We start from the raw sequence: 23,643 nt of genomic DNA on the forward strand, positions 1-23,643 counted from the left end.
AGAGGAGAGGAGACATAGCACTGCAGGGGGAGTATGCAGACCTAGGATTGCATGGAGTGTATGCATACCCTGATTTGGGATGGTGCTTTCCTGGCTTAGTGGAAGCCTGAGAGAATCCTACTATAAAGCGACTGTGGCTGTTGCTACCCTAAACTGGGAGTAGAGGCCTTTGTTGTTAGCCTGGTCAGAAGAAACATAAGAACATAAAAACGGCCATACTGGGTCAGACCAATGGTCCATCCAGCCCAGTATACTGTCTTCCGACAGTGACCAATGCCAAGTGCTTCAGAGGGAACGAACAGAACAGGTAATCATCAAATGATCCATCCTCTGTTGCCCATTCCCAGCTTCTGGCAAACAGAGGCTAGGGACATGTCAGAGCATGGTTTTGCATCCCTGCCCATCCTGTCTAATAGCCTTTGATGGACCTAGCCTCCATGAATGTATCTAGTTCATTTGTGAACCCTGTCATACTCTTGGCCTTCACAATATCCTCTGGCAAAGAGTTCCACAGGTTGACTATGGATTGTGTAAAGAAATACTTCCATTAGTTGCTTTAAATCTGCTGCCTATTAATTTAATTTGGTGACCCTAGTCCTTGTGTTATGAGAAAGAGTAAATAACACTTCCTTATTTACTTTCTCCACACCTGTCATAATTTTATAGTCCTCAATCTTCGTCATCTCTTTTCTAAGCTGAAAAGTCCCTGTCCTATTAATCTTTCCTCATATGGAAAGAGGTAAGATCATGCTATGCTACTCTAAGATGTCAGGTGGACAGGGGGAGGGCAGGAATGAAGAAAATCCTATTCATGTAAGTGATTGAAAAGAAGGACCTCATGTTGTTGCCCAAGTCCAGAGAGAGAAGAGGATCCTGCTTCTCCTCCAGCCCAGGGGAAGGATGAAGAGCACACGGCAGTTGTTGCTCCCTTCATCAGGGAGCTGAAGAGGAAACCCCTACTGCTTTCTTGCCTGGGAGCATGAAGCAGGGGCCACTGCTGTTGTTCCTTCCATGCAGGGAGTAAAGAGGAGGCAGGAGGTAGAGTTTTGTGCCAAAATCTTATGTCTTTAATCTGGTTCTACTGTCTGTCAATTCTAGACTGTTAAAAAGGACTAGTAAATGGCAGGACTTGAGGAGAAGAAGAGGGAGAGGAGAGGAGATGTAGGACTGCAGTTTATGCTTAGATAAGGCAACAGTAAAGCACTGCATCTGTCACTTACACTATCTCAGGCCTGCTTTACAGAGATGATGAACAGCTGCAATGGGAGCTGTGAGTTTTTGGAAAATCTGGCCAATAATGTCCAATGTCATAAGTGATTTGACTGCAATCAGCCTGGAGAAAGTATGGATGTACAGGGCTGCTCATGGGTTCTATTGATTTTTTTGTTTTGTTATTAAGGGTGAGGTTTTCAAAAGCTCTGAACTCATTTAAGAGGACAAATCCCATTGTCAATAGGACTAGTACTTGTGCTCCTAAATCAGTTAGGAGGTTCTGAAAATCCCACCCTATATCTCTACAGTTCCTTTTTGTGACAAAATATTTTCCCCATTGACAAAATATGTAGTCTGATTCTCCTCTTGCTTATGTCACTTTTATACTAAAAGAAAAGGAGTACTTGTGGCACCTTAGAGACTAACCAATTTATTTGAGCATAAGCTTTCGTGAGCTTCTGATGAAATGAGCTGTAGCTCTCGAAAGCTTATGCTCAAATAAATTGGTTAGTCTCTAAGGTGCCACAAGTACTCCTTTTCTTTTTGTGAATACAGACTAACACGGCTGTTACTCTGAAACCTGTCACTTTTATACTGTTATACCTCCATTGACTTCAAAGGAGCTACTCCTGATTTACATTAGCATAAGAAAAAGGAGGATCATACCCATTATATTACTTTATTCAAATGGGTTTTCTGATATATCATCACACTGCACAAACTAGAGAACTCCAGTGATCAAGAGAGAACAGGGAAGTGCTTTCCAGCTTCTCCTCAAGTAACCTATGCTTGCAGAGCTGTTTGTGCAAAGTGCACAATTATCTTCAGCTTGAATGAGAAGCAAAAACCACTTCAGAATAATTAGCGAATGAAATTCTGTTTCTTCCCACACAGACACTATCTGATACTGGCACTGTGTTGTGGCATGCATGCGGATTTTCTGGGAGAAATCCTGGACCCACTGAAGTCAATGGCAAAACTCCCATTCATTTCAACAGGGCCAGGATTTCACCACTTTTGTCTTTCTCTTGGTTTTCCTTCTTGGCTTTCCTTGGCCAAGATCCACTGAGTATATGAGAGGTTGGGGGGAGCACACTGGTTGTCTGGGGAAACTATGCTGGCCCTACTCCTGTGATAACATAGGGACTGTTTTAAACTATGCCAGGAGAAGAATGCTGGGGTATACCAGCTTCAGCCAACCCCCCCTTTTCATCTTTTTGCATACCCCAACATGCCCTACTTCAGGGGCTGATGTAGGAGTTGGTTACACTAGCCCTATAACTTTTGGGGACCCCTGCATGCTGGGGAATCACCAACTAGGGAGACGCAATGACTTGCTAATCTCACTAATCCTGCAGCACAAAGGGAATGGACTTTGGCCAGAGACTCTGATGTTTGCTCTCTGAGCTATGACTGCCTGAGTGGAAGGCTTGTTTGTGCACTAAATGAGGATTCAATAGCTCAGTCACACAGTATTTTTAATGGAAAAATTCTTCTCCATGAACCCTCATCTTTCTGTAAGTAAAATGACCTTGTAATTAGGTTTGCAGGTGGCTTCCAAGAAGAGATAGAGCAGAGCCATAATACAGATCCAAATGAAACAAACCTTTGGGAAGTTTGGGTCTTGATCTAAATTTCATAGCTGAGGTCTCTCTCTAGGGCTTGATTTTGCTCTTACACATTTGATCTAACTCCAGTGACTGTAATGGAGTTATTCCTGTTTTAGACTAATGTGAGTTCAGAATCAGGCCCTAGGGATAGATCTAAGCTCAACCAAGGACACTGCTCTGCTTCCTGTACTTGATGTAAATGTTCACTGCATTATCTGTGTATGCAAATTTACATCTAAAATGGACCTTCCTTGATTTTCATGCTTTGGTCTCTTTCTCTAGTAATTTTACTCTCTCACATTTACATAGTGCATACTGTAATATAAATCTAATAAATTATAGTTTTGTGAGGCTGTAACAATGGGGAAGAATTCAGAAAAATATGTTATTTATATTGCTAAAATATGCAATAGTTCTTATTTGATCCTGGTAATGGACATTGTTTTCACTACATGATTCACCTAATGTCCAAGTTAATTTTCCAAATGTGGACAACAAAAATATAATTTGTTAAAGCTGAAAGGATGTTTTGGGTGAGGGATTTGGTATCCATAAGATGTTAGTTTTGAATTATCCACAGGCTGTTTGAGTCACTGAATAATTCACTAGCTGTACAGTACATCTGCATTAAATAATCAGCAGCTCCTTGTACTATTATTCAGGCAAGCTTCCTACAGATAAATTCCAACGATTGTGGAGATCATGTGAGTGTTTGTTCTTTCTCCAACCACAACACTTTATAAATTCATGTTTAACCAAGTGCATTTACTAGAATCTTATTCTAATGTGTGCTCTTATTCATACCTAAACCAGGTCTTTAATGCTAAACAATTGAGACAAAAGTCTCCTCTAAATCCATTGTTTTTATGTGATACTAGTAAGTGCATTACTACCTGCCCAGCATGATTGATTTCTACACACAATATGAATATAATTATTTTGTAATGAATGATCTTTTTTATAACTAACTATAAGCAGATGTGTATATCACTATCAGAGATGTAGTATCCTTTAAAATAATCTGCATATGAATCACCAATATCCATGATCTAATTGTGGAAAGTAAAGGTTGGCGCAAATAAATTTTGTAGTTCATATTGTCAGTGTCTGAACATATATCTGAAAAGTATTATTTTTGTTACAAAGGCCTTTAGCCATGGAAAAAAAGCCCAAACCACAGCATTTATTCTTATGGATATACACAAGGCTTTATTGATTCCTTGAATGATACAGAGTCCAAGTGGGATTCAGAAACAAAATTTCCTTCTGCACCTCTCTTGTGGAGCTGTGGTTCTTAAATTTAACTATGTCTCCTGAAGATAAGAGCTGTGAAAGCACTGAAAAACCCAGACAGGGAAGTAAATAATCTCCCTGGGTTTCTGAAAACTAAATATATGTAAAGAACTTTGAGAAATGAGAAAGCTGTACAAAAGTTGGCCTAAATTCTGTTGCTTCATTTTGGCTTGTGGGCCTGCTATCTGAAGAGTAAAGTCTCAGTAAAGGCTTGGTAAAGCTTGATTTCATATACAAAACATTCATTCGCAAATGGATATGTTTTCGGCATGACCTCTAGAAATGTAGATATATGGCTCTCAATTACGTCATTGGCACACGGCTGAATCTTTGTTCTTCATGCTGACTGCGGGCCAGTTTTTCAAAACAGCTCAAGATCCATCAGGCACCAGAAGAAGTGGCCAGATGTTCCAAAGGGGGTAGCACAACGTATGCTGAAAGTCTCTTTTGAAAGTCTGTCTGTAAGTGTTATGACAGGAGCTGCTGGGGGCTGAGCTCTTTTGAAAATCTTGCCCCTCCTGTGGGTGCTGAGCATTTGTAAATCTGTCCCTTAGTGGATAGTTGGGCTGTGGCACAGTGTTGTATTCAAGAGCCACCAGGACAACCACTAAGTACTTGTTGTTGAGATATTTACTTAAAAGCCCACTGCATTTGAGCTGAAAGTATCCAGGTTCTCTCTGTTCTTTGACTTCTTTAAGAGTTAATCCAAATTCACTCACTTCTCCTGCTTTAGGTCCCAATGCTTCTCTCTGCTTGTGGAAGGAGAGGGTTTCCGAAAACCCTGGATCAGGGCTGGGGAATCATGGAAGGCGTGTTCCTGATGGCATGCTCCATGATGTTGCCTAACTCCAGAAGCTCCTTAGATTCAGCACTTCAAGTGGGGAGAGCAGTAGAGTGAAGCGTAGAGGGCAGGGAAACAGCCATACTTCACCTTATTAGCAGCCCTGAGACTCCCTGTGCATTCTAATGGGGTTTTTCCATTGAGTTTAACAGAATGGGAACCAGATTCAATTCCAATTACTTTTTGATGCTACAGAAGTATTGCTCTGAGGTCAGTTCATATTCCTTTCTCTCTCACTTCATCTGCTTTACCAGTCGAATCCTCTTATCTTAGAGGTAGAAGCCGAAAGTTGTTTTTAACTTTTGCAGGGTGACCTGCATTGCCTTCAGCAGACACATTTAGACCATGGTGCCAATGCATTAAAATGATTGCTCAGGGACTTGATCCATTCTCTGTCATCTCTCTCTCCTCCTTTTACATTCCTTTCAGGATAGTCCATCACTGATCTTATGACACTTTTGGGCAAGAAATGAAGATCAAGTCCCTCCATTGGAACTTGCAGTGGTCAGCTGGGGACCTCTGAAAGATTGTCCATTACTGAGTTTGCTTATCTGGTGAACTGCTCACTACAAGTCTAGTACAAACTCACTGGAGAGTATCATTCAGTGGAGTGTGCTGGGTTATGAACTGTCACGTCATGTTGAGTTATCTCAGCTCTGACACAACATAACCCCAGGTAACGTGACAAATAGTGATGAGCAGAGAAGGACATTTGAAAAACTTATATAAAAGTTTTTGTATTATTATTTTAAAAGCCAACCTTGAAAGGAGAAAAAAAATGGAGGGCAATATCAATCTCTCCAGGGTTATTTTTTAATATCAAATCACAGGCATTAAAGATGAAGAAGTAAGTATTTTCCTGATATAAGGCATCTTGCCAACTACAAGCACTTGAATAAGTACACATCTCCAGCTGTGCTGTCTTCTAGGGAAAACCAACTTCTCCGCAGTTCGATGTGTGACTTTTGTTACAAATCTGGGGAGCTTATGCTAGATATATATCATATACTCCCTCTAGCTGAGATTTTCTTTTTGGTATTTCAAAGTTCCCTTTTTTAAATTGATGGCTCCCTATAGGGCATTTTTAGCACTTATGTAGCATTTATCATCTTTACAAGATCTATTAAATATGTGTGATTATACTTTGCTGCATGAGGTGATAGTGAATTGAATGGACAGCAGATCTGTCAATGGCATTTAAGGTTATTTTTACTGGTCTCAGTTTTGATTATGCAATGAAACTTCCTACATGTTAACATCTGATATAGTTCCCATGATGCATGTTTCAGGGTCCGTCTGTTGGATTATATAAATGCCGAGTATAGAGCCAATAGATCTGGGAGAGGTAATGGCTTTTACTACACAGTTATTGCTTATAATGTGTGAGTGTGAAAAGAAATTTGCAGTGTTGCATTTTAGGTTGTTTTCATCATTATTATTATAATTACCATCCTGAGGTTCCTTTAAGTGATTATTTTCTTGAAATAGGAGTTCGAATTATTACTCTTCAACTCTAGACTCCTTAACCTTGAGTTTATAACAGCCACGTGGCCTGTAGGATGCATGTTGCATTATCATGGTGTTTCATCCAAAGAACCAGAAAACCCGAAGCTGAGCAAAGCAGGCTAAAAATGTTGTTGGGTGCCCCATAAATTTTGTAACACCAACAAGAGTCTATAAGGGACATAACTGGAAATCTGGGGCATGATTAGGATGTAAATATATCAAGTGGCTAGGAAATTGCCTAATCACTCTCTGTTAATCACTTTCTGACCAGCTACAGGAATTTTTAATTTAAAGGTGCGATTTAGTGCATTTACAGGTGCACTAAATTAATTTAAAGGTGCAATTTATGTACAGCTCCCGCTTCAGGATAACATCCCTGTTCAGGAAGGGTGATTAAGAATTAACTTAACTTTAAGCCTGAGCGTTCCTGAATTGGGGCCTTAATTGTTAAATTCTTACTGCAAATGCTGTAGAGAATGGAAATGACTTAGGTGGGAGAGTATCAAAGATCTCAAAGGCTGGGGAAGCTTGAATAGGCTTCTAAAAGTTTGGTAGTTTTAGGAATTTATCTTAAACTTTTTATTGCCTTTGCTAACTATGCTCTACAGAGCATATCTCAAGGACGAGTATGGAGCCTTTCTGAACTGAAAGGTCATGGGAGTGGGAAATGAACACTGGAACTGAAAAGCAAACAAGGCCCCTACCAGAAGGTTGCATGGATGTTGGGAAGGATTATCACCTGTGTACAAATTAAGCTTGTTTTGGAACATCAAAGCTGTTGGTTTGTGCAATGCTACCGGTTGGTTCATTCACAATGATAAATTAAACACAGCACTTTAGCATGGGGAGAAAATTGTCTCTCAGGCCATCACAATGTTCACAGTCTACTCAAAGGGCTTATTCAAGATCCCTTGGAGTCAATGGAAAGACTCCCCCTGACTTTAGCAGGCTTTGGATCAGGCCCATATTATACATGCAAGGAAAATGGTGATCCAAACTGTTAATATGCAAAAAGAAAAGGAGTACTTGTGGCACCTTAGAGACTAACCAATTTATCTGAGCATGAGCTTTCGTGAGCTACAGCTCACTTCATCGGATGCATACTGTGGAAAATACAGATGTTTTTATACACACAAATCATGAAAAAAAAAATCTTCTGTATTTTCCACAGTATGCATCCGATGAAGTGAGCTGTAGCTCACGAAAGCTTATGCTCAAATAAATTGGTTAGTCTCTAAGGTGCCACAAGTACTCCTTTTCTTTTTGCGAATACAGACTAACACGGCTGTTACTCTGAAACCTGTTAATATACAGTTTTTAGGCATTATTGTTTCAAAGTCTGAACTAGACATCTCTTTTCAAAGCACAGAGCTGTCAGATTTCTAAAAGTCAGAATGTCCTCTAATGTTCTATAGTTTGCTGTGGGTATATTTGCCTCCTAGAAGGTAGGTCAAGCCATGCTAGAATCCCTGACTGACTTGATTGGCATTGCCCATGCTTGTTGTGAGGTTAAAAACCTGAGTTTTGGGAAGCAAATGTGTATTTTGTGCTTTGGGTTTAAATATCCTCAAAGGAAATCTCACTGTTTGAATGTGAAATAATCTGTCAAATTAGCACATGAGTGACATTGCGTGAAATACATTCTGACACTCTGCAACATGGAATACAACAGAGACATTGAACTGAATTGCTACTATTAGGTGAGGCATGAAAACTCTTGAACAATATTGCACAAGTGTGAAATTGCTACACCTACAGCTGAGCATAAAGGAATTGTTTCTGGGGTCCATTATGAGAGGAAAAGGGATTTAATTGGCATATTCCTGTTGCTAGAGCCATGTATTTATGAAGTATTACTTTTCACATATAATTTCAACGATTCATGTACACTTGCGGGGGTGGGGGGAAGGGGAGTCCAATACTGATTCAGGATACAGGTCACAATACATTTTTACCCACTGATCCAAGGCACAAATTCACTATACAGTTTGGTATGGCTGGCAGTATTCTGTAGAGTGACCCAAGATTAGAAAAGGAATCTGGAAAACTCAGGATAAATGAAGAAGGAAGAGGTAGCAAAAGAATTGTCAATGTTGTTTCTCTGCTTTATAGTCTCTGAAGATAGATCAACGTACAGAGTTTCTGCTTGTTTTATAGACTTCAGGCTTCGTGTCTGCTACTCACTTAAGCCCGAATCCTACAATGAGACATATTGCAGGATAGAAGCCTTATGCTATTTGATCACCTGAACACAATGTTATATGGCTTTGGAAGATGGTGTCCTTTTCTAAATAGGGCCAATCTCAAAGTGCAAGAGTCTCCAGGACGGAGAGAGGAAAGTGATGGCAGAGTGAGCACAGAAGTGGCTTGGCAATGAGGTGCAAAGTTTGCTTGTTAATTGCTAGACTAAATTAAAGAAAATACATTAAATGAACAAACCAATTAAAAACCTTACATGCTAACTGAAGATAAAACCTAGATCAGCCTAGGACACAATCTCACAGAGGAAACTCCCACTCCCCACCCCCCATAATCAATACAGGTAGACCATTAACAGACTGAGCATAGGCTGCTGGATTTTCAAGATTGCCCAGCACTCACAATCTAGACCAGATTTTCAGAAGGGTTCTGCAATTTGGGTATGGCTCTCTTTTGAAAATTTGTCCCTAAGTATCACAAATGGAAAGTGCTGGTTTCCTGAGCTCTTTTGAAAATCTGTCCCCAAATGAAGGTGCTGAGCACTTGAAAATCTGGCCCCTCGTTCATTTGAAGAACTAGCTCCTCATGTACACTGGGCAGAACCTGTGACTGTTTGCCTTGTGGACAAGTGGCACATAAGTGCTCCTAGTACAAATGAAAATAGCTGCTTGTAAAAAGGTAGACTGGTTATAACATTTTTAGATGAAATGCTCCCATTGTAGAGAACACACAGAGAAAGCTTTAACTTTTTTTTTACAACTGTCATGAACAACATCCTACTGTCCAGATTGAGAAGACTTAACTCACACTGATGACTAGTTGCCAACATGAGTAGTTGCATTAAAAATCCATATAGATATAGTCCTAAATACATAAAAGCCTATAGTAATACCACTGCACATAATACTACAGAGATAATGAATGCCCCTAAATTGCACTATCCCCTTCATTTTCATGGTGTCTGTGACACTAGCTGTCTTCTTTTCCATTTTTAACTCAACTCTTTTTTGTTTTGTTTATTTCTGACATGTACTACATTACATCATTGCTGCATCAATATTTAATGTAGGTGTCCTCCTTAATGTTGCAATCTTTCTGGTCCATTTGGTCCTGAATGTTTCATGTATGTACTTGAGATCCTCACCCACATCCCTTGTGAATGCAAAAACAAAAACCACATTGAAAATGCATGTTCTTTCAGGAACTAAATATGCAACGAACATAGAAAAATCCATATTTGGCTGAATCGCAAAAGGCACCCTGCTGAAACTTTAATGTGCTCATCATGCATCTGCCAAAATATATTGTCCCAGTGTAATACATATTTCTTAAAATATATGGTAGAAGTTATAGCAGTTAGAAATTAAATAGACACAGTCAACTGAAAAATTAAAGCTGTTTCAGGCACTATACCGACCTCTGAGTCCTACAGCCTATTTTTGTGGGGTTAGTTCCATTGTCCTATTTAAATTAAAATGTTTCTCTTAACACTGTTACTTTGTGAAAGACCCAATCAAACTGGTGAACCTGACTGCCTACTAAGCTGTATGGGGAAACAGGGAAACTACCTGTACAGATAGCGCTAGATTGCATTATGTACTGACACAGAGAACCCCTGGATGTGCTATGCTATCCTTCCCTGGAACAGGCAGGTGGGGAGTGGATGGAGGAATGGGCAAAGCTTTAATTTTGTCTGCTGGCCAGAGTAACTGAACCAGAGTGAGGGGAATAAGAATTTACTACCGATATAGGCCATCAGCAAATTACTACCCTCGAAAACCAGGAGGAAGCTGTGTCTCTGAGTCACAGTGCTTCCTGAGGCTACCCTTGGGGTGGTGCTGTTTTCAAAGCACTGTGCCTAAAATCTGAATCAAGCTCAAAATGCTGCCACATGCGCAAGGAGCCAGATCTTGCGGTTATTGTCGCACTGGGCCAGCTCCCCAGGTCATGTAACTCATCATAGCTCCATTAACCCACCTGACAAATTACTCCAGCTGAGGTTCTGGCCCAATAAGCAGTGCCTTACTCCTTGAGTAATCCCATCAAAATCAGTGTAAACAATGCAGCAGAATCTGCCACTGGGGTAAACAAACTGGAAAAAGAAAAAAAGAATTTTTTCTCTAACTTCTTTCAGTTACAATAATCTCAGGCCCCGATCCTGCAAGCTGCCCCATGCAGGCCAGGCTCTGTGCTCCCATGGAGCTGGAGCCCTGTGTGAGTAAACAGCAGTCTGCAGGATCAGGGCCTTGGGTGTTATCTGTAACAACTGTAGGAAATACTGGAGGACATTTGCTATCAATTTCAGACATGAGTGTGATTTCTAAGTTGACTGAGTGCTTTTTAAAAGGTAAAATTAGATAAATCTGCAATACATTAACAAGCAGAATATGTGTTTTGTCCTATCTATAATTTAGACTTTTCATAGTGGCAGGATTTCTGTGAGTTCCATTCAGCAAATTAAATCCTTTATATTTTTAAATATGAATTACATTTGTGGCCTTATCAGCCTTTCATCTGTACTGTTGCTTTCCCTCTCCTCAGAGAGTTTAATTTAAATAAAACTGGTGTACCAGTCATCATTTTTTTGTCAGTCTGTCTCAGAGGGAAAATTAATTGAAATACAAAATAGAAAAGCTAAAGTAAATAAGAGAACTACTTTGGGTCCCACTGGTCCTTCCACTTCAACCAGAACCTTTTCTGATGAATAAGAGGCACTTACTACCAGAGATTGCTACTGGTCTCTCTGCCTAAGTATTTCTTCAAGAACAATACATTCTTCTTGCACACTGAGAATTCCAGAGAAGAAGAGAGGCACATTCTCTTTTCCTCCTCGTAAGTGTAGAGTGGAAAAAGAGTAGGCCCTGGCCTGCTATAAAAGCAGGAAGTTATGGAGAACTTGGGCAGGCTATTTGTAGAATGACTGACATTAACATTGAATGTGCACTCAGGGAGAAGGGTGCAGATAATGAATGAGCTACTCAGTGAGAGTTGGAATAAAGTGAGAGCAGAGAACAGACTGTATTGAATATGCATGGCACTTGAGCGTAAGGAAGAGAGAATGCTGAAATCCAGTGAGAGTAAAGGGAAGTGAGAGAGCGCAGATTAATTTGACCTGAAGAGCAGTTCATACAAGAGGAGACTAGTAAAATTACAGAGAACAGCTTTATACCTTGTCATCTTATTTTTTTTCCTACGTCTCAGCCTTGTAATACTAATCACAGTATTGATTAATATTGAATAATGCTGTCTCTGAGATGTGCTATGCATTTATTTATACAGTATGGAGATCAAGGAATGGTTGGAATGTACAAGAAAAACACCGATTCTCTGGTGGCACCATCACAGTCTGTAGTAAAGCAACCAAAGCTGCCTACTGAATATTTTCAGGCTTGAAAATAAGAGCATTCCTCTCCGTCATCCCAATTTCCCAGTTTCTCATCCCAATGTATAATGGAATTTTCAAAAGTGCCTAGATGAGTCAGTCACCCAGCTCCCATTGACTTCCCTTTGTGCCTTTGAATGTCACCCCCAGGATTTCAAAAGATAGTTTAGTTATTTTGATATGAAGCCACTGCCAACAGTAAAATACTGGCATTATAAGATCAGCAAGAAAATAGAAACACATTAATTATAGTCATGTTGATATCCATGCAGTGCACTGAACAGTACATGGTTTCAGACTGCTGTGTGACAAAAAATTACTAAAGATAGTTAAGGTCCTGGCAGACTGTGAAGAGCTACAAAAGGATCTCTCAAAACTGGGTAACTGGGCAACAAAATGGCAGATGAAATTTAATGTTGATAATTGCAAAGTAATGCACATTGGAAAGCATAATCCCAACTATACATATAAAATGATGGGGTCTAAATTAGTTGTTACCACTCAAGAAAGAGATCTTGGAGTCATTGTGGATAGTTCTCTGAAAACATCCACTCAATGTTCAGCAGCAGTCAAAAAAGCAAACAGAATCCTGGGAATAATTAAGAAAGGGATAGATAATAGGACAGAAAATATCATGTTGCCTCTATATAAATCCATGGTATGCCCACATCTTGAATACTGTGTGCAGATGTGGTCTCCCCATCTCAAAAAAGCTATATTGGAATTGGAAAAGGTTTAGAAAAGGGCAACAAAAATGATTAGGGGTATGGAACCGCTTCTGTATGAGGAGAGATTAATAAGACTGGGACTTTTCAGCTTGGAAAAGAGACAGCTAAGGGGAGATATGATTGAGGTCTATAAAATCATGACTGATGTAGAGAAAGAAGAGTTGTTTACTACTTTTCATAACACAAGAATGCGGGGTCACCAAATGAAATTAATAGGCAGCAGGTTTAAAACAAATAAAATGAAGTATTTCTTCACACAATGCACAGTCAGCCTGTGGAACTCTTTGCCAGAGGATGTTGTGAAGGCCAAGACTATAACAGGGTTCAAAAAAGAACTAGATAAACTCATGGAGGATAGGTCCATCAATGGCTATTAGGATGGGCAAGAATGGTGTCCCTAGCCTGTTTGCCAGAAGCTTGGAATGAGCAACAGGGGATGGATCACTTGATGATTACCTGTTCTATGCATTCCCTCTGAAGCACCTGGCACTGGCCTCTGTCAGAAGACAGGATACTGGGCTAGGTGGACCTTTGGTCTGACCCAGTAGGGCCGTTCTTATATTCTTATGTCTGTGACCCATGTGATTTCTCCCTTCTTTTACGGTGAAGTGCAAAGAGGAGCAGATCAATGGGAAAGAAGCAGCAGACTCATGCAGAGGAGGAAAGTAACTAAAAAAAAGGGAAGGAGGACTTGTGGAACCTTAGAGACTAACAAATTTATTTGAGCATAAGCTTCAGCTTATGAAGTGAGCTGTAGCTCACGAAAGCTTATGCTCAAATAAATTTGTTAGTCTCTAAGGTGCCACAAGTCCTCCTTTTCTTTTTGTGGATACAGACTAACCTGGCTGCTACTCTGAAACCTAAAAAAAAGGGATGGCTTGTGCCCTCCTTTTAGCCACCCTCCACCCTCTGCAAAATCTCTACATAGCAGTTAAAAAGATGAGCTAGGAAGAAGCCAATCATATCTCATGTCTTTCCCTCCTCACCTAACACTGCTGCTCTCTCCGTAGGCATGAGGCATCACAAACTGTCTGGTACATGCTCTGTGATGCCTCTGTGAAGTATGAGGTGCAGTGAGTCAAAAGCACACTCCTCGCAGCTCTGAAGGAAAGAGCTGGACTAAACTTGATTTAAAAAAACCCTGAGACTCCTATCCTCTGAGGGACAAGGTGAATCATCCTTGTGTTTTCAGGGCTAGTCTGATGGTGCTTTTCATAGTATCCATAGACATATTATTGATCAATCCTTTTTATTTCTGTTTTCTCTCTGTTCTGTAAATTGCCAATAAAAGCTTCTTAGCTTCATTCCCTTGGAGAGCACGAGGCAGTGCCTTCACCCAGATAGAGCAGTCAAAACTCAATTCAGTTTAGATTAAGCCTATCTGTCCTCTACCAGGATGATAGGGACAGGTGAACTTAATTGCTGATTTGTAGGGACAAATGCTCAGAGTTATCTTGGATCTTCCCACTGGAGGACTGGCACCAACATGGAAGAAGGGATCATTTTGGTACAGCAGGAGAGTCTTCAGATGCAAGACACTATTGCAATGAGCACAAATACAAATCATACTGAGCTTCTTCCTGCAAGCTGCTGAGTCATCCAATTCACTTGAATGGGACTATTCATGCTTAAATCGTTTGCTGGGATTTAAGTGAGTGATCCAGGGCCAGGACCAATACATGGAAAAGACAACTCATGAACCACTATGAGGTTCACCTTATAAAGTTTTCATAGCATGTTCCCATCAGAAGGGAAGGGATTGGTGCCTTGCAGAGAGGGTAGAAATTACTGCCATCAAACCCTAGAGTCTTATGGTAGATTCTCTATAAGGAAAGCTCCATCTCTGTGGATCCTAAGTCATCTGCACAGAGGGTCTGCTCTCTGGCCCACATCTACTCCTTCAAGGGACACTGATATCCTTTCCCTATGTTTCTTCCCCTACTGCCTATTACCTAGGACTGGACAGTGCAGAGAGAAAGTTAATGCTGCTTCTAGCAACTGATTGTGTAAATTAATCTAAACCTACAAAAATCTTCCCCATAAAAATAAAAAGCATGGAAGATGTTTCCCCCCCCCACACACTTTCAGACCGGCAGGGCCTTATGTCTTTACTCCGTAATGTGTGAAACTAGCCATGTAATCATAAGAGTCTCTGTCAATTATTTCTGAGATTTCATGGTGGTCAGGTGCAGCCAAATGAATGGGAAAAGACAAAGCTCTTGGGGTAACCCTATGACTTAGTTTCAGAAGGGAAAGCAAAAGGACTGAAGCATTTACAGCCTGGTGAATTTAACTGTAGTGCCTGACAAGCTGAATGATTAATAAATCAGTAGGTTTCAGAGTAGGACTGAAGCATTTACAGCCTGGTGAATTTAACTGTAGTGCCTGACAAGCTGAATGATTAATAAAACAGTAGGGTTCAGAGTAGCAGCTGTGTTAGTCTGTATCCGTAAAAAGAAAAGGAGGACTTGTGGCACCTTAGAGACTAACAAATTTATTTGAGCATAAGCTTTCGTGAGCTACCGCTCACTTCATCAGATGCATTCAGTGGATGCATCCGATGAAGTGAGCGGTAGCTCACGAAAGCTTATGCTCAGATAAATTTGTTAGTCTTTAAGGTGCCACAAGTCCTCCTTTTCTTTTTAATAAATCAGTAGCGGTCAGTCTATAAGCAAGTAGAGGAGAATGTATTGTTCTCTAGTAACCACAATGAGTTCATGAAAAAAAAATCCCATACTAACATTTTTTCTTTAATAGTGTAACAAGCCTACATTAGTGAATAAAGAAAATATCCACAAGTGAACGAAATGAGCCTCTTCTTGTGTGCATGCAAGGTTGCATGTTCAAACAGCTGCACACACTTCAAGCACTAAAATCACCCTGTGTGGGTGATGGGTGTATACATGCAAATCGATTTTCCATATACAAAGCCTATCACCTGCACTTGCAGATGTTCTAGAGCTTGAATAGTGCATGTATTTGGGGAGCCTTGTGAGCATACAAATTTTGTATCCGCATCCGAGCCACAAACATGATCTGCAGATGTGGATATAAAGTGGGTATCTTTAGTTTTGCAGGGCTCTCTATATTTGCACAAGCACAGAAGGAGACTCATTTGTTTATAATTAGGCCCAATTGGCTCAAGTCTTTAATCTTTACTCAGACATTCATCAGGCTAATCTCCCATTGTTTGTTGTGATAGTCATAGTGACACTTAATTGTGCTACCACGTATTAACACATCACAGTGATGCAAACACTGAAGACATTATGCTGCAGTTGTTTTGAGGCTCTCTCTGTGAATCTGTTTGACAAAAGACCTCCTCTCTTTTTTATCATATTCTGCCTCTGTGAGAATATGGGTTTTCTTTGTCCTTCCCTCTTCCTGGTTTGTAGGAACAGGAATGTTTCTCTTTGCACCCTCCCCCAAACCAGTCTAAAAGGATTGTGCTTCTAGTCTGTCTTCTCCCTGCTCCTTGTGCTTCATGCATATCACAGAGGAGTAGTTCTCAAACTTTTGTACTGGTGACCCCTTTCACACAGCAAACCTCTGAGTGCAACCCCCCCCTTTATAAATTAAAAACACTTTTTAATATACTTAACACCATTATAAATGCTGGAGGTAAAGTGGGGTTTGGGGTGGAAGCTGACAGCTCACGACCCCTCATGTAATAACCTCGTGACCCCCTGAGGGGTTCTGACCCCCAGTTTGAGAACCCCTGTCACAGAGCATGAGAGCTTTGCTGTGCACCTGTGGCAGGGACTCCATGAGAGCCAGGAATAATACCCCGAAGAGCTATATAAGGCTTTAGAGCCAAATATTGAGACTCAATGGCCTGCAGCTATCTTAAGTCATGCTATAATGTGGTCAAGGAGAGACTGATTATTTTCACTAGTAGATGTGAATAGAGCAAGTAATATACTGAATCAGGAAATGTTTAGATTTAATATTAGGGGAAAAAATATCAGCAACAAATCCTCACACACGTATTCATCTTTCTGCTTCTCTTTGGTTTCACCAGTCTTAGATTTATTCACTATTCAATATCCTTTGTGAATTTCCTCATTACATTTATCTCTCTATATGAATAGCTTATGAATAGTTTATCAGGATATTCAAATTTCAAAAGTTGAGCTGTGTTGGTTAGTGATGCTAGTCCTTGATTGGATTTATTATTGTTACTAATTTGTTTAGCACTGACCATGTACTCTGTTATGTATAATGCATACAAAAAGACTGTAGTGGCCCTGAAGAATTTATGATCTAAAGATAGACGCATAGATCAGACACATTAGAAGAGGCAGAGGTGGGGATGATTTATTTTTCCTATTTATTTATAGTTACATAATCAACCAAAGCAGAGTGAATTTATTAAAACAGATCATTTGAAATTTGCTTTTGGTGAGTATTGGAGCACTGAAGCTTAAAATTTTAACTTTTTGCAGTATCTGTGGCAGGAAAGCTCAGTTGTTCAAATGTTACTGGAGAGTGAAGATGAAAGAGTTATTAATCTTGTCAAATCAAACTGCTTTCAAATTTGAATACGTATTCATAGAATATTTTTACCTCTGTTCAGCTCTCATTAATGTATGACCTCACCAAATCATACAGTGGAAAAAGAAGGCAAGTTTGGTTGTAGACTTAAGACTACATTTGAAACTAATCAGAATTACTTAGAGATTCTGGGCCAGATCCTCAGCTGGTGTAAAACTGTATAGCTCTGTTGGATGACAAGCCATCTGAGCAAAGGTTGAAGGAGCTGGGAGTGTTTAGTTTCAAAAAGAGGAGATTAAGGTAAGGGGAACATGGTAGTGGATTTCATATACTTGAAAGGCTGCCATAAAAAAAGGTGGAGGAAAAATTGTTCTCTTGACACATAGGGCAGGACAAGAGGCAATGGGTTCAAACTATAGCATAGAAGATTTAGATTAAATCTCAGAAAAAAATTCCTATCTGTAAGAACAGTAGAACAATGGAACAAACTGCCCAAGGAAATAATGGAATCTCCTTCACTGGAGGTTTTCAAAATGAGGCTGGAGAGCCATCTGTCCTGGATGCTTTAGACACAACATATCCTGCATCTTGACAGGGGGTTAGACTACATGACCTTTGCGGTACCTTCTAACCCCATGGTTCTATGAGTGACTTTGAAGTACCCCTTCTGTGATGTCTTAGGGAGCCTGTAGTGATTCCTTCCAACTGGTAGATTCTATGACTCTCTCGTGGGATTTACAGAAGTGCTCAATGGCAATAATTCTAATGGCAAAATAGCTCAATAACACTAATGGCAAAACTTCCATTGACTTCAATGGGAGAAGAATAGTATTTCAATTAATATTGCATCTAGTGGTTAAAGAGAAAGGCTAAATTCTGCTCCCGTTTCTTCCTGTGAAATGCCACATTTAGGTCATTGCATCATGCTTCAAATTCAAGTTTAATGTTAAGATTAAGGCTTGTTTAGATGTTGTGGGAAAAGTGGGAAAAGTTACAAGCTTTTACCTTTATTCAAGTGTTAGCCAATAGTTGAAAAGCATATGTGTATTTATAGTTGGCTGTGGCATGCTTGTAATTATTCAATAAAGCACAATAGAGATAAGGTTATATCATGATATATGTGCCTGTAATCCCCTGGGGTGTAATTATCTCATGATAACCTCATCCCTTGAAGTTGCCTGTACTGCTAATATGAAGAATGTTTGTTTTCAGTGGGAACATATATTTTGTGGTGAAACAGCATTAAACTGTCAGATCAAAATGTTAAACAGCAGTTGGAACGAGCAGAAGGATTCAGATGGATTAACTCAGCCCTCAAATATGGTTCACCAGGCAAACTGAAATGATCCAAAGACATTTTACAAATCATTTTTAAGTCTAGAAGCATCTGAAGAGAAATAGCTGTTGTCCAGGAACATATCTGAAGGGTCTTGTATTGGTGAAGTTTAAAGCTGTGAAATGTTTTTCACATGGCAACGATTTTGTCAGGCTGACATCTGTGCTCTTTGCTTGGGAATCACCATTTGACTAGCGATGTTCCCACAAAGTTCTGTGACTAGCCTGTGGTACAGAACATCAGCTGACACCCACTTCGCTACTTTTAATAAAATGCTCAGGACTCTCTGGTGCAAATATGCCCTGCCCCCCGCAAGGGCTCCTGGAGCCATCAGATACAATTGAGTGAAATTTTTAAAAGCTTATAAATGATTTAGGAGTACAAGAAAGAAGGTGGGTGAGGTAATCTTTTATTGGACCAACTACTGTTGGTGAAAGAGACTTGGGACCAACATGGCTATAACAATACTGCAGACAATATTAGAAGTATAAGTCTCACTGAAAGTCATGACCTAGAGGCCAGTTGGGTTGGTACTCATTGTGCAAGGTGCTGTACAAACATAAAACAGTTCCTGCCCAAAAGAGCTTACCATCTAAAAACCAAGACCTAGAAGATGGACGACCCAAACAAGTTGGGTAGGGTGGGGGTAGGTAGGGTAAAAAAGTCTTGGAATGCAAGCTCTTCAGGGCAGGAACTGTATCTTCCTCTGCATTTGAACTACACCTACCTGAAAAGGTGAACTTCTGGGTACCACCAAAACAGTCTGGAAGCCATTGGTCCTGTGTCTTTTGTTTTCACATTACTGCATGTACCTTTGCACACAACTCACATTGAAATCTTGTGGATATTTGCATGTGGATAGCTGCAAGAGGGAGACAACCTCTCACTAAGCAAGAGATATGTGGCTAACAATATTTATGACAGTGAATTATCTTCTCCCTCTACAGCAGGTGCTAGCTACCTCTGTATAGCATTGTACAAATTTTGAGAGAGAGAGAGAGAGAGAGAGAGAGAGAGAGAGAGAGACACTGAGCTAGGCAGGCTGGGATAAGCTTGCTGGAGCATCTGTAAGAGAAAAACACCTATGGCATTGTAAAGACTTGTTATTTCTTCACGCTTCTCCGTTTTCCATGATAGCTTCTGATAGCAGGGCCTTAGTTGTGCATGTGCTGGTTAATTTCAAACAGCTTTGAACCTGCTCCTCAGATCCTTTCTTGTGGTTGTTTGGCTGTTCAGTGACATGTAAGCAGTCTTCCTGGAGCACGAGTTCTGCTTTGGAGCACTCTTCTGGCATATGGGATCGTAGTCAGAAGCATTGCAGGAGCTGCCCTTCTCTTGGATCCTTCATCTGAAAGCAATGCTGTTAAACAGGCAGCTGCCAAAGGTGCACCGTATTGGAATAAAGGAAAACTTAGTTTCTCTATTTTAAATTTTCAGATAGGGGTAGAGGGTCCAATGGCAGAACCATGAATGTCTCTTAGTGCTCACTCTTGATTAGACAGTTCTTGGTCAATACCTGACCCATATTTTTCAGGTTTCCTGCTTTGCCTACAAGAGTTCCAGGAATATCCATTCTTCAAGTGCTGGTAGGGGGTGTTCCACTGTGAGTATGTGCCTGTGCTCCATGGGCTAGGAGCTGGAGAATTCTTGTAAGCAGTGGTTGGCCACACTTGCGCCCTTGCCTTCCTCATGTTTTCAGCCAAAGGCATAAAGGCCAGAGGAGATCAACTGTATCTCTCGTTCCTTCTTATCACCATGTGGCTTGCATCAGAACGTCCAGTGTCTGGAGCTTTCCTTCAAATTGTAAATATTTCAAAGTTTGCCTTAGTGCCTTTTGTGTTTTTAGCAATGTTTTCTAGCTAGATTCCTCACCTGGGGAGATACCCCCCACCTTTGTACCTTGGTACCGGTATCAGACAAAATCCATGTGTCCTGCCCGCACCCCTTCTCAGTCAGTGACAGCCACTAGCGCTCTTTGTACTCTCTCATGGAGGCACACGTCGTAGCTAGGTTATTATCTGCTACTCTTTCCCTTGCCATACCTGTGAGGTGAGGGAACTCCGGCTTAAACAACACCTCAACAATAAGGCCATGAGGCTGTGGTCGACCTAAGCCAAGTGACTCTCCCGTACATTGGCCTGAATAGACATGGAACATGCCTTTTAACTGGAGATCTGACTCCGTTGCAGGGAAAGCCAAATCCACGGATCCACCCCATGGAGGTTTCATCAGGAAGCAGAGAATGCTCACAGAAGCATGAGACCAGGTCTCCCGCTACGTCTGTTTTGAAGATGTCTGACAACTGTGCCTAAATTGATCAAATCCGCTCACATAACCCACAAAGACTTGGGATGTCTTACATCCCAGGGCCATGATTTTAAAGCCCATAAATCCAGGGCTCTAGCGGTAGTAGATTCTGTACTAGTGACACCAGCTCTACCATAGAGTATCAGGGTTGGAAGGGACCTCAGGAGGTCATCTAGTCCAACCCCCTGCTCAAAGCAGGATCAATCCCCAATTTTTGCCCTGGATCCCTAAATGGCCCCCTCAAGGATTGAACTCACAACCCTGGGTTTAGCAGGCCAATGCTCAAACCACTGAGCTATCCCTCCCCCCAACATCAGTACTGTCTAAGTCAAAAAGGGTCGAGATCTGTCAGTTCTGGCACAATCAGAGCTTCTACATTGTCTCACAGTCTGGACATATGGAGTCTCCCTCCTCTGCCCCCAGCAGAACAAACAGATTGGACCCCTTGTACTCCAGGGAGGTCAGAGACATACTACACTAATGGACATCTTTGCTCTTCCAGGTCAGAGACATACTACACTAATGGATATCTTTGCTCTTCCAGAGCCTCAGTGCTTCCCCTCCCCTTCGCCCTTCCCCCACTTATCTGGACCTTCACACTAGGGAGTCTGATCCACCAGGGGATGTTACTTTTGATAAAAGCCTATTCCCTCGTCCATCTACCAGCTGTTGCTTTCATTCATGAGTACCACAGTTGGATCCAGACCCCCTCTTTTCCTCCTCAGGAGAATCTGAATCTCTCTAGGAGCCATAATTTCCTCCTCTGAGAAATGTTAGTCCTGACAGAAGATTGGGAGCCTCCTGGTACTAACCTCTTTGATATTTGCTTTGGGGAATGCCACATCCCCTTCATGAACCAACATACTGGTCATTCTGGGGAATATAGGATCTGTATGCCAGATATACAGCGCCCATGTGTTCTGCCAGGGAATCACTCCACCATTCCTATATAATGGAACAGTCAGAGCCTCCCCATGGAAGAGGAGGAATACAAAGTGGTTCAGTCAGTACTAACAAGATTATTTTCTTCCTCTTCCAATGAACCAGTCCTGCCAGCATCTCTGTCCCCTCTGGATGATCATAAACAGTTTCAGGGTTTATTGCCAAGGGTGGCAGAGGAACTCCCTTGAGGAGTTCCAGGACCCTCAACAAAAACTCTTGGGATGTACTACAACCAACCAGCTACAGTCAAATAGCACTTCCAGTTAATGAAGCTATTCTGGAACACAGCATACACCCCTTCCTTCAAGAGGGCAGAGAAGCACTATTTTATTCCATCTACTGGAGTGGAATTTCTCTTTACCTGCGCTGCACTGAACTCTCTGGTCATTCAGGCTGCCACAGAGATATCTAGACAACATCTTAAATCCACTCCTTCCAACAAGGAGGTTAAATATCTAGACTTGTTGGGAACAAAGGTTTTCACATCTACTAGCTTTCAGTTTTGTATAGCGAACTATTAAGTGTCATTGGCTAAGTACAACTATCTCAACTATTCCAAGTACACAGATTTTGTAGTCAAGCTACCACAGGTCACTTCCAAGCTCTTATTGAAGAGGGTAAGCTGGTGGACAGAAGTGTACTTCCATCAGCAGCTGATGCAGCAGACATATCATCTAGGTCAATGGCAGTGAGGGCATTGCAATGGTGTGAGTCATAGTTGCACAGTTTGGGGCTTTCCAGGGAGTCTAATACATCATGAAGGACTTAGCCTTTGATGTATCTCACCCTTTCAATGAAAAGACAGGAGTCCTTACATACTTTAAAGGATTCCAGGGCCACCCTCCCTGGAATACACATCGGGCCCAAAAAAGAAATACCATAGGCAGTCAGTCTTACAAACCGACACTGGCATCTCAGTTTTATCCTGAGTGGTCTTATGAAACTCCTCATAAAAAACAAAGTACAAGGTACTCATTTCCCTGCACCTGCCACATCTGCACCATCTCAATCTCATCTCCTGGCAAAAAGATACTTTTGAGTTCAAAAGCCCCAAGCCATTTCTGATGCCACCACTACGCAACCCCCACATACTCTTTGGGGGTCATTTTGCACTCTATTTCCACAACTGGAGTGTCATAATAATGGAAAATGGGGAATAGGTACCATCCATTATGGCTATGTGATAGAGTTTATTTACCTACCTACTCCAGAAACCCCCATCCCTGTACCTCCTCAAGGACCATTCTCATGAGTGAATTCTCAAGCATCAAGTGGATTCTCTCCGCCAGGGAGGAGCAATAGAGCACATACCTCTTCAACATGAAGGAAAAGGGTTTTACTCAACATACTTTCTAGTCCCCAACAGGATGGGAGGTTGGACACCTAGCCTCAGTCTCCACAGTTTCAACTGTTTTATTAGCAGATTCTGCATGGTCTCTCTGGCATCAATAATCCCATCCCTGGAAAAAGACATTGGTTTACAGCTCTCAGTATGAACGATGCTCACTTTCATGTGGCTATTCACCCCATCCACAGGTGCTCTCAGTCATGATGAGCCCCGAGCACTTTCAATATAGGGTGCACCTATTTGGCCTCTTTACTGCTCCCAGAGTCTTTACCAAGGTCTTTTTTGGTAGTAGCAGCTCATTTCAGATGGAAAGGCTTCATTATTTCCCCCCATCTCAATGATCAGCTTCTGGTTGCCAAGACTCATCAGGAAATCTATGAGCTGACCTCAAAGCTTCAACTGCTTTCTTCCCTAGGAGTCAGTGTGAACTTGGAAAAGTCAGTCA

At 41.1% G+C, this 23,643-nt stretch overlaps 1 long non-coding RNA gene across 1 annotated transcript in view; it reads left to right on the forward strand.

The window, feature by feature from the left end:
* The first annotated feature begins 2,630 nt into the window (after positions 1-2,630).
* Positions 2,631-23,643, forward strand: part of LOC311519703 — a 243,931-nt gene continuing 222,918 nt past the window's right edge. The window contains exon 1 of the long non-coding RNA XR_014711353.1: positions 2,631-2,729. This is a non-coding gene — a long non-coding RNA (uncharacterized lncRNA). The remainder of the gene's footprint in view (positions 2,730-23,643) is intronic.

Source organism: Lepidochelys olivacea (genome assembly GCF_965140295.1).
Source record: "Lepidochelys olivacea isolate rLepOli2 genome assembly, chromosome: 4".
Lineage (NCBI taxonomy): Eukaryota > Metazoa > Chordata > Testudines > Cheloniidae > Lepidochelys > Lepidochelys olivacea.